The sequence below is a fragment of the Amyelois transitella genome, chromosome 6 (assembly GCF_032362555.1).
Source record: "Amyelois transitella isolate CPQ chromosome 6, ilAmyTran1.1, whole genome shotgun sequence".
NCBI classification, from domain to species: Eukaryota; Metazoa; Arthropoda; class Insecta; order Lepidoptera; family Pyralidae; genus Amyelois; species Amyelois transitella.
In genome coordinates this window covers 8678475-8689833 of record NC_083509.1, presented here as the reverse complement: position 1 = coordinate 8689833, position 11359 = coordinate 8678475, and the positions used below count along the sequence as shown (strand labels likewise).

The 11359-nt window shown below is 32.3% G+C and overlaps 1 protein-coding gene across 2 annotated transcripts in view; it reads left to right on the top strand.

Moving 5' to 3' along the window:
* The first annotated feature begins 1002 nt into the window (after positions 1–1002).
* The window catches only part of LOC106131262 (uncharacterized), a 33229-nt gene continuing 22872 nt past the window's right edge, over positions 1003–11359 (top strand). For both annotated transcript variants that reach the window (XM_013330291.2, XM_013330290.2), the window contains exon 1: positions 1003–1057. The gene's annotated coding sequence lies outside the window, so the exon portion shown is untranslated. The remainder of the gene's footprint in view (positions 1058–11359) is intronic.

Here is an 11359-nt window from a genome sequence, read left to right as displayed (position 1 = left end):
TCAATGATACAAAATGAGTCACAATATTTGCATACTCGTAGCATATAGCTACGGTGCGTACTACGTAGGCGCTCTACAATATTTTACACTTAATGTGAGAAAGACAGCTAAATGTGGCCTTCGATTCTTGTGACTTCTGACTGGCTCTGTCTATTCCGTAAGATGTAATATTTGAAAAATTTTAATTCCATCATTGACCCATACAGTTGGCAGCTTAGCTCTGTCACAAAATACAAAAAATGTAATTTCTGTATTCTGTGGCTGTAATTTGTATGTCTAGCCCGTAAGGGATAAAGACGTGATTATACGTATATATATATGAGTATGTGAAAACTACGTTTCTGTTTGACTGACAATCAGTTTTGAACACAGACACAAAACAAAGTTGTGACGTGTGGTAGACCCCGGACTAACTTTGGGGAAACTAGTAACAGGAAGACTTTGGGACTTCAAAAGCCTGTTTCCACTTAACTACCATTTACAAATTTGTAGACGAAATTAAATAAGGCTTTAAAAACTAAGGAGATAAACACTTTTTATCCTTTACGGGGTAGACAGAGCCGAACAGTCTCTTAAAGACTGAAAGGTCACGTAAAGCTTGATGCAATAAAGAAACTGCTGAATTTATAATTTGAAAATTGCTACACTCCTTGGTTATTGGTCGCTTTTCAGTAAAACAGCGTAATTTAAAAGAGTTGTTTTATTTTTGATGGCGTCAAGCTTTGTTTATTTACAACTTAATCAAATAGTGACAGGTTGCTAGCCCATCGCCTTTCAAAAATTCCATGTTTATTTCCTTGATTTCCTTTTACAATCTACACGGGAAAGAAGCAGCTGGCACACGCTATGTTTTACCTTTGCTACCAGATCAGCATGGACGCTGACTTGGACAAATTACTTTTTGGAATTATTTAGTTCCGAATACGAGTAAAAAAATTAACTTGTTAGGCAGTGTCAATATCAATGTGATAAAAGCCTACTATTTTTAATTTTATTTTCAGGGAACTCTCGAGACGATCAACAAACCACAGCCCAACAAGCCATTACACATTAATTGGTAAGTACTTATAAGATAGTAATTAGTTTACTTTTTCGTTTTATCGGATATACGATTGAAGAGAAAAGTCCTGTTAAAACCAACAAGAACGCTAATAGAAAATTATAAGTACTAACATTTAATTTTACACAGACTTGCAAATGCAAAAGTAATAAAATATCACGAGGCGGCCACAATTTAATATGATTCACTTCTAAAATATACGGTGTAATTTAGCGTTTCATAAATAATTTATTTCGCCTCTTGACATTCTAATATTGTATGATAAGGCTCTGTGGCTTTCGTAGGACTGCTATGTTCTATTTTGTGAAAGATCCGACCCTTATCAATAGCCGAGGGGTTAAATCGGTTAAATATTATTAATTTAATATCGTCATGTTTTTATTTAATTTAAAGCACAAGTAACTTGTTATTATATGGAATATATGTTATATGAAAGGTACTTGGCCAAAAAAAGGTTGCTTTCCTATGCGTTTGTACAAACAGGGTTATTGGTTTTTCCTTTATGGTTTATAGCGTCAAAATAAAAGCAGTATATCTACTACATATAAACCACATTCAAATATGTCAAAATGACTTCATACGTTTTTAAAATTAAAAGATCTATAAGCCTGCGAGGAGTGTTTGATCAACGATCAAACGATTTTTTCGTAAATTCGAAGCATAAGTCTGCTTTCTCGTGAATGTTATTTTTCTAAGCATTGAAGGAATAAATATGGCTCCATAAATTGCGAGCCGCCACTGAATAAATTGAATTCTCGGTTATTAACTTTAAAAGCCTGTGAAATAAATATCCAGATGACGCGTAAGTTTAATGGAATACTGAAACCCCTTATTTCATTGGACAGGGATTAGAACTATGGTACCATATCGGTGCTTGCGAAAATTATATTATTATATAAATATAAATTATATTTTTCCCATAATAGTTGACATATTAATGTTAAGACAATGAAATAAAATAAACTATAAATGAAAATAAATATAAGTATGGCTTATCAATAAATTGAATTAAAGTAAATGTTAAGTATTTATTCATAATGAATAAAGATTCGACGAACATAAAGTTAATTCCTACCAAAAATACATAAGTAGATTTTCTCCAATTGAAACATACCTATTTTACATCACTACAAAATGTATTGTATTTATAAATGATATAAATACCTTGATTTATTAGGTAATTACCTATTCTATTACAGTAGTTTGTCTTGAATGAGTATCGAGCACTGAAGGACAAAAGTATCATACGACGATGATCATTAATTTTCATTAGAATCCTTTATCGAACGCTGAGTATATGATTCAATAAATGATGAACTATGTAATTGATGACATGCCATCTTTTATTAAATAATTCCCATGACTTCGGCTGCCTATTGTCTCTGCGTCAATGAAAATGATATCTATGTTATTCGATTGTGGCCTACGATATTCGTAAATCATTATGATGAATATAATTTTATCTGTATATATACAAATATATACAGACAAAATAAAGATTCGAGATAAGTTCTGCTCCTGAAAGAGTTGAATTTATGAAACTATTCAGAGTCATTTCAAACTGTAGACATAAGCATTATGAGGATATTTATTGAAAAAAGAGAAATATTTGTTTTAATACGGGGATATTTCTCTATTTGGAACAAGATCTTTAATCTTTTCTGTGTTTTTGAGAATAAAATACAATTATTTATTTTCACGATGTCGTAAAAGGCGACTAAGGGACAGATAGGCTTAGGGTTCTTCCTTTAGGTGATAGGCTAGCAATCTATCACTATTTAAATTTCAATTCCATCATAAAGAAATACAGCTAAACATGACCTTTCAGTCTTTTCAAAACTATTGGCTCTGTCTACCCTGTAAGGGATATAGACGTGACTATATGTTTGAATGCATTTACATAATTCACATTATTTATTAATGCTTTTCTTCATACATCGATTTCCTATTACCTATAATAAATATCCTTAACTAATACTATACGTTGTAGTTAATTATAATTTCCATATAGTTAGAAACAATTTATTTCATTATTTCTATGTCATACTTTAACGACAGAAGGTAATTTACTGTTGTATTAATAAATTGAATATTATAAAAGCCGTGGGAACGCATTGAATAGGTTTAATGACAGTCGATAAAGTTATAATCTTTTAAAAATCTTGAAATTATACCGAAATAAAAAGAAATAAGAAATATCAGAATCATCAGAAATATCAGAGTACGTACAAAATAGTATTTGAGATGAAAAAAAAAATAAATTAGTACGCATGTAAGATTTTTTATTTGTTAATTTTTAAAGGATGTCGTTCTCTGTCATTGATATTCTATTAGAAATTATAGATATTTACAGACAAGTGATTTTTTGCTTCCGGCATATTTCTTCAAGTGTACGTCGGCCATGACTTCTTTGGTACGAAAATGATACAATACGAGTACAATAAATGGAGCCAAATGTGACGTCACAAAATGCCCACAATGACACGACGTTTCAAAATAACCTTTGGCCTGGACCAAGTAAAAATGTGAGACGCCGTGCAAGTTTTACAAAGGTGATGCAACTTAATTTGATTTATATAAAAAAAAATTATTATTTTTAATTTATAAATTGTAATCCTAGTTAGTAGTAGTGGCGTTAGAACACACAAATTGTCAGGAATAGCTCTTTATTGTTTATTGTATTATAATTCTAAACTTTTAAGTAGATACATACATATAGCCATGTCTATATCCCTTGCGAGAGATTCAAATAGTGACAGGTTGCTAGCACATCGCCTAAAAAAAGAATCCCAAGTTTATTAGCCTATACCAAGTTTATTAGCCTATAGCCAAGTTTATATACGGGAAGAGATAGAGTAGTCCTATTCTTTTTTGTATTAGTGCTGGGAACCACACGGCACAAAGCAAGTAGATATCCACCATCACACCATCGATAAAATATGGACAATTATGACATACCTGATTATTGTAGCATAATCTGTACTTTTTTCGTTTGAGACCTCTGGCCCAATATTATGATAGAAGCCGCGTAATAAAGCAAGGTCATTCTCATTGTGGCCTATTGTGCTCGCCAAAGGCTCACTCGACAACCAATTATAAGTCCAAGTGTTTTGAAAGCCATCAATCATGAGAACAATAATCGTAATATTGACGTACCCATCTTGATATTTCGGGTATTCTATTCCTTATGTACACGTATGGGTCTATATTCATTTCGATTTTATTTAGCTACATTAAAAATATTACTATTTGTTATTTTATGATATCTTATTTTTTATATTTGCAGAATAGCACAAGGATATTTTTGTTAGTAAGTTTATGATAACATTGTTTTAATCGTGGAACTAAGATACAAGTTAAAATATCTTAAATTTGACTTAAAAACGGTTATCTGGGTACAAACAGGAGCAGACACTATTCATCAAAAATCTAATTAAGTATGATCACAAAATAACGAAAATACAGAAAATGATGATTTGCTTTCGAAACTGACCGACATGACACGTCATATAAAAAAATAACAAAAATTTTATAGATTTTATTTATTCAAATTGTCTTGTCATTTTTATCTTGGCCAAGTATAATTTTTTTTTTGTGACTTCTAGCGTGGAATTGATTATTAGATTTGTAGTCCAGTCTCATAATGTTATTAATTTTTTTCCCAAATTCAGATAAAATCGCCACTGGTCCCTGAAGACAATCTCGTCTCCCAACTGTGAGGGTAGGATAGGAATTCTAACCCAATTTTCAAAAATCCGTATCGGAATTAATTTATAATTCACTTTGAGTTCTGACAATACGGGCAAGGTTCCGCGGTTCCGCTGCAAAGGGCGGTTATAATCTTTTGTGTAAAATCCTAACTCACTCAATCCTCGATCATGCTCAAAAAGCGCACCCTGGGCTCTTCTCCAGAGAAGTGACTTATAACCGGAACTAACGCCAAGAGGAAGGAGAATTCATTTCTAATTGAATGTTTTGATGATTGGATGTATTTTTCTGTATCATCTCTAGTTTGCGTTCGGAAGCGGCTCGAGCGCGACCGGTGGCAGGAAATTAAGTTCGGCTTTAATTACACTATTGCAGTCAACTATTTCGCTGCCCTCGGCTACAATAATAACTAGAATAATAACAGATGATCCTCTCTGCTTTTCATGTTGCATTTCTTTTTAATTTGTATTTCGTGTTGTTTGTTTGTAAATTCTTTATTGCGTATGACTGTGCAGGTGACCCGGTAGACAAACCCGGACCTATAGGGTTTAAGATTTATCTGACGGTGTCATGAGTCTTTAAATAAAACGATGAAAAAAAACGATAATAAACTTCCTAGAAAAATACGTAAAAAGTTATATACGTTGTTTAAAAAAAAATATTTACACAGAGCTACAAAAATGTCAAAATCTTTGCTTATCAAATGCCTTTGCCAAATTATAGTGACATCCATTCAGTGGTTTATTATCAAAATATTCCAAACCCTACACTTTAGCCCAGCTATTTCAGTATAATCCGTTAGCAAGTTTAAATTCATGCAAAATATCTTTTGCCTAGCGAACAGCCATCGAAGTTCTCAACTTTAGTAATTACCGAACATCGATACCAGTATCATAGACTATAAAAAATTGTAGCGACAGAGCAAAGCATCATCATCGTCTCTCTTTCTCTTCTTCCCTTTGCATACCGGGCGAATATTGATAGATAGACAATAACAAAATACAGGACTGTACTAAAATACAGGACAGGCAGGTTAATAATTAATGAATAAAATGTTTCTAGCAATCCAATAAATATTATTCTAGAAATCACAACCTTTAAGTCTAACAATATCTTATTTATAACAATGATATAAAGTGCAGATAGGTACCTGTATCACTTACAATCAGATAGGGGAACTACTGAACGTTGAAAACTGAAATTGTTCGTTTCTTGGGAACAGTTTCAAGGAATCATGAGCATTTATTAACATTTTATATATATTATATATACATATTACACAAAATTAATTTTTATTCTTACGAAATCAATAAACGGGATGAGTATTACATGCGCGAAAAAACTAACAGTATTTATATATAAAAAAATATAGGAAATAATAATAAATAATAATAATTTTGCGGTTGCAGAGAGATTATCAACGACCCTTATTACTTTTAAGGTATCGTTTCATTATACTCAGTCTATTTTTAACTGAAGTCTATGATTGTTCAGAGAGAATTCTGTCTTTTGTTAATTCGGACTTCGACACCGCCTTTTGAAGTCGAATATCATTAATACTTTAAATTTCCATTCTCAATAAGTCTGAAGAAGAATTATGAACCATAGCGTTTGTCTTTATAGACAATAGCTTCCTTGCTGATATTTGGAAATTTATTTATTTATTTATTATTTAACTCAAAAGACTTGTTTATAATTCTTATGTGCAAGGGGAATGTGAATAGAAACGTTGAAGTGAAAAGTAAGAACGAAGTTGCAGGAAATCTAGTTATCCAATAATAAAAGCTCACGCCAAAAAAAATACAACCATTTTCGAATAACTTACACAACACACTCTTTTTAATATACTTAAAACATTTACGATGCATGCCATTTTCCAGTAATTTCATTGGCTCGGCGGCCATTAGCGCGATACAGATACACTTTATTCCGTGAACGCTTATTATCCTACATCATTATTAAAGCTGATGGATTAAAAGTCACTACAACGTGCGTTTTAATTATGCCCCTGTTTGGTAATATATATTGATATATTACCAAACAGGGGATCTTTTAGGAAAAACAAAAAATAATCATTAACTATTTTAATGATTATTTTTTTGTTTTTCCTAAAAGAAAATTAAATCTAATGGCAGCAAAAATAAATCATCTTTAAATTGTTTAATAATATAATTATATTCGAAAATTCAATAAATCCATACTAATTTGATAAAAAGAAAATATATTTTTTTTTTAATCTGTGTAAATATTCTATTTGAATCTCAACTCTATCATTAAGCCAAAAAACAGCTGAACGTGGCATATCAGTCTTTTCAAGACTATTGGCTCTGTCCACCCCGCAAGGGATATAGACGTGATGATATGTATGTATATATGATACCTCTAACGAGCCGATTTTCATATTTGACACAGAGACAAACAAAACATTCAAGAGTTAGAAATATTATCTAATGAAAAACTAAAAGAATATACATATACAAATAAATAAATAGAACTCCATGAAAATAAACTATAGCTGCAACCCACGAGGCAACACGGTACATCAATGTAATAACGTTGAAATGAAACCTGAGAATTAATTAACAGAAAGATGTAACACAAAAATTGCCAAATTAATTTTCCCTACAAAATATTTTTGTTCAATATTTTACATTTTCTCCCGTGTACAGGAGACGATGTTCGATGCCTGCCGTAATTTGCAGCATAATTAAAATGTTCCCGGATTAATAAACGTTGCATCGCCGATGCACTTTACACGAACTGGGTGGCTCAATTGAGATACCAATCTCAAAACGGTTTTTATAATAAACACCTACTGTAACTATCGTACAAAATAAAAATTAAGATTCCCTTATGTCAACCAAATTTTAAAAAAAAGAACAGAATCAGTTTAAATATTCAGGCCGATATCAGCCACATGCTTGAAAGTACGTATTAAATAACTAAAAAAAAAATTAAATCATTTATTCATCCAAAATATCAATCAAAACATCCAAATTGTAAAAGATAAAATAGTCTGTGATTAATTTCTTATAACTTTCTGTAAATAATTTAGGCCTAAATTTTCGTTAAATTGAACATTTATATACTTATTGGACTTGAACAAGATATACTTGAAAATCTATCAACAAAATAAAATGAAAACATAAATAAATAAGGTGTCCTACTTATTTTACGTATCATTGCCTTCCAATGTTCTGGTATATTGGGCAATGTTTAGATATTCAAATTGTAGACAATATATTCAAATTATTCCACTTATATTCATGAAATCTAGATCCAGTTTGTCTTCTGCGGATAAAGTATTAGGATTACTTTGAATAAGGAAGTTAATTACGCATGCCGCAGTGGAGTGGAATAATTTTTATGCGATTTAAATAACAGAGGTATAATGGTTGTAGATTAGAAATATATGTTGTTTAAAATCCTTTCGGGTGTCAAGAGTTGGACAGAAGGGAATGGCTTGATTATCTCACTGGAACATGGTTGACTGCGGTGTAATAAATTTTATTGGTATATTTTCGTAGATGATACTTTCAAGAGCTCATTTTTGCTTGGATTCTATACAATTTTTTCCGTCGTATTTTCACATATATCACATCAAAACTCCTGAATGTAACGTAAAAAATTAAAAAGTAAACACGTAAGAATCCTGGACTCAGTTTTCTAGTAGGGATAGTGTCTCTATACATATAGCCTTTATATATTAGAAATTAACGATTCCAATCAGTTTTTAATTTCCCTCGTTAAGTGAATTTTAAAATGAAATATCTATGGGTATGTACTTTTATGCATACGGATACAATGTAGCTATATACTGAGCTGACCACATGACACCTAAACGGATTAACTTCCAAACAACAGTGACGGATGATAGCAGCGTTATTTAGGGATGTTTTGTGAACCACTAATTAATTACCCATTGGAATTATAAGATAATTAAAGGGAAATAAAGTTATCACGGAAGAAAAGAAACTGGCCGAAAGTAAAAGTGATTATCGAATTTAAACAGTCAAAGAATTTAAAAATTAAGTAAGATGATGTACTCACTCCTACATCACTTTCCCATAAAGAAATACACTTACAATGGGGAATGATAGTAGTTAAAATGACATTAGACAACCGCTAAAGAAGTATGTTTAGATTTTTTTTATTTATATTTTTAGATTTTCCGGAGAAAGGAAGTTATGTTTAATGTGCGGAAGTATTTGATAACTCCCTAATAAATCAGTAACACCTTTTCCTCTTTCATACAAAAAAAAGTTTCGTGAATCATCACATACTTTTACACAAAATTTTCTGTACATATCATTATGAAGCCAAGCCAAGGGGGATCGTTAGCGTAACGTCGCGTAGGAGGGAAAATTGTTAAGGTTGAATGTTTAAACAAGTCGCGAGTTTTCGGCACATCGTATCGGGTAAGCAGAGATGTCACGTAAATTCTAATCCCCGCCTATTAGTATTCAAGACGAAACAACAACTAATAAAAAGGAGGCGCCGCCGTGGGGAAAATTGAAAATCCGCAACCATCAGGAAAATGAGCGGGCCTCTTCGTCACGCCGTGAAATTAGGACCGGTACAAGTTTTTCGGATGCCTGTCACGTGATACGAAAAGTTTGTTTACGTTTCCATTTGATTATAATCCAAACAAAATTTCCTTAACGAGCGGCCATCGCTTTTGTTAAGACAATCCCAACATAAATGGTCCAGAAAATTCTCGACGAAGACGTGAAATAAATAACGATGATAACTTTTCGTCGTGGAAAAAATGTTTCTTTTTTGCGTATTAATTATGTTATGAAGGACGAATAGAAGATATTATCATTCGAAAGTGAGACCTGTTTGAAATGAAACAAATTATTCCCAACCCGAATGATATAGAGATAGACAGAATGCCAGACAAAGAAACCAGAAAGCCAAACAAACGGAAACAAATATTTTCACGTCATGTAATGCGCTATAATAATCCTATTATAGCGCATTACATGCTTTTTTGTTAGTAGTAGTATTATATTTCATTACATTATTCATGTGGCTACGCGAATCTCAAAATTGTACCATAAAATTGTTATTATATTCCAAATGTACATACATAAATATGGTCGCGTATATATCCCTTGTGGGGCAGACAGAGCCAACAGTCTTGAAAAGACTGATCGGCCACGTTCAGCTATTTGGCTTAATGATAGAATTGAAATCCAAATAGTGACAGGTTGCTAGCCCATCGCCTAAAAAAGAATCCCAAGTTTGTTAGCCTATCCCTTAGTCGCCTTTTACGACAAATGTAATTCCAAATGTTTGCAATTTAAATTTCATATTAAATTAAAATAAACATTAGATCTTAGCGAATAGAAACTAGCTATTTTAGAAGCAATCAAGAGTAATAACGTGTAAAAATAAAGCTGAAATGTTCTGCTTTTAGGATTTCTTTCAGAGAGAATTTTAAATTACATTGTAATTGACTCTTTGTAAGTGAGTGATGTAATTTCTTCTTCATAATGTAAAAATTATGAACTAAGTTCCGTTCTAAGCAGCTCTAATCGAAGATTATATCTTAATTACTTTTGCTGTATTATAAATCCGGTATCAAGTTAATAACTATTAGGAATTAGTTTTATGATTCATCCGTGAGAATTTCGGTTATTACCTGCACGTATACCAATGTTATGTGGAATTGCATAATTATAAACTTTCTTACATAATTTTAGCCTAAATATATAAAAGAGGAAACTGATTCATTGACATACTGATGAACAAATCAATATGCAGCACGGCCCAAACCACTTATGTGATCTAAGGATGCAGAAGAAGCTTAGGTAAGTCGCAAGGGTGGAAATTAACGATTTGTATTTTGCTTCAAGCAGACAGATCCGAATGCGTTCTTGTATGAAGGACAGGTTAAAGTAGACTTCCAATAGTAACAGATATGTCCTTGGTAGTGTGCCGAGAATTAACCCCCTAGTCAAGCCCAGACTGCCCTTACTCATGCATAAAGGGTGATTCAGTTGCGGGGTCTGACTCGGCCGTAGCTATTACATGTTGAATCCTTTACGCTAAATATAAAGATACGATTGAAACGATATGTAGTGTGGTTCCTGGCACTTTTAGACTAGGACCGCTGTATATCTATTATTTTTCCTGAGGAAGTCGTTTGAAGCGACGAGCATTAGCTCTTTCTATATGAGAACTCCAAAAATAGTTTGACGTCATAACTTCTGCCAATTGTGCTATACATTTGCATTTTGTGCAGTGAAGTTTAAATAAATAAATAAATAAAATAATATTACATATTTATATAAGGTGGAATATTCTTTTTATTTTTACTCGAAATACTTTAATACCAACGCACGGTTCTATGCGCGTCTAGTAGGTATATTTACAACAACTTTATTCGAAATACTGTATTTTTCTGCAAACAACTCCAATTACATGGAAACATTCCCGCTCTGTATAGAGGGCTTACAAACTAGCCAGTTCATTTGAATGAGTGGTATTGAACCGCAAAACGAGGGCCCTCGGACTCGAACCGATAGACCGGTGCGGCAAATGAAAGCTGTACGTGACCACTGGGGTTCGGTTTAGACTGCAGTT